We start from the raw sequence: 830 nt of genomic DNA, 5'->3' as shown, positions 1-830 counted from the left end.
GGGTGGGGGAAAAGGAGGGAGACACGGGGCCATGAATGAGCGGGGGGTGGGAGGTAACACAAGGGAGACTCGGGGCATGAATGAGGGTGGTTGGGGGGGTAACAGGGGAGACAGGGCATGGGTGGGTGGGTAACACAAGGGAGACACGCAGCATGAGCGGGGGTGGGGGGTAACACGAGGGAGACATGGGGCATGAGCAGGGGTGGGGGGGTAACACAAGGGAGACACGGGGCATGAGCTGGTGGTGGGGTTAACGCAAGGGAGACACGGGGCATGAGCGGGGGGTGGAAGGTAACAGGGGAGACAGGGCATGAGCGGGGGGGTGGGGGGAAGTGGAGAGAGACACGGGGCATAAGCGGGGGGTGGGTGAACAGTAGGGAGACAGAGGACATGAGCGGGGGTGGGGGAAGGGGAGAGACACACGGGGCATGAGCGGGGGTTGGGGGAACAGTAGGGAGACACAGGGCATGAGCGGGGGTGGGGGAAGGGGAGAGACACACGGGGCATGAGCGGGGGCTGGGGGGGAGGGGAGAGACACGGGGCATGAGCGGGGGGTGGGGGGAAAGGAGGGAGACATGAGTCATGAGTGGGGGTGGGTGGGGGGAGAGACACACGGGGCATGAGCTGGGGTGGGGGGAAGGGGAGAGAGACACAGGGCATGAGCAGTGGGTGGGGGGAAGGGGAGAGACACACGGGTCATGAGCGGGGGGAAGGGGAGATACACACGGGGCGTGAGCGGGGGGTGGGAGGGAAGGGGAGAGAGACATGGGCATGAGTGGGGGGTGGGGGAACAGTAGGGAGACACGGGGCATGAGCGGGGGAAGGGGGAA

Source organism: Ambystoma mexicanum, chromosome 4q (genome assembly GCF_040938575.1).
Source record: "Ambystoma mexicanum isolate Mex_15411 chromosome 4q, UKY_AmexF1_1, whole genome shotgun sequence".
Classification (NCBI taxonomy): domain Eukaryota; kingdom Metazoa; phylum Chordata; class Amphibia; order Caudata; family Ambystomatidae; genus Ambystoma; species Ambystoma mexicanum.
The sequence above is the reverse complement of the archived record's forward strand: the minus strand, read 5'-3'. Positions refer to the sequence as shown.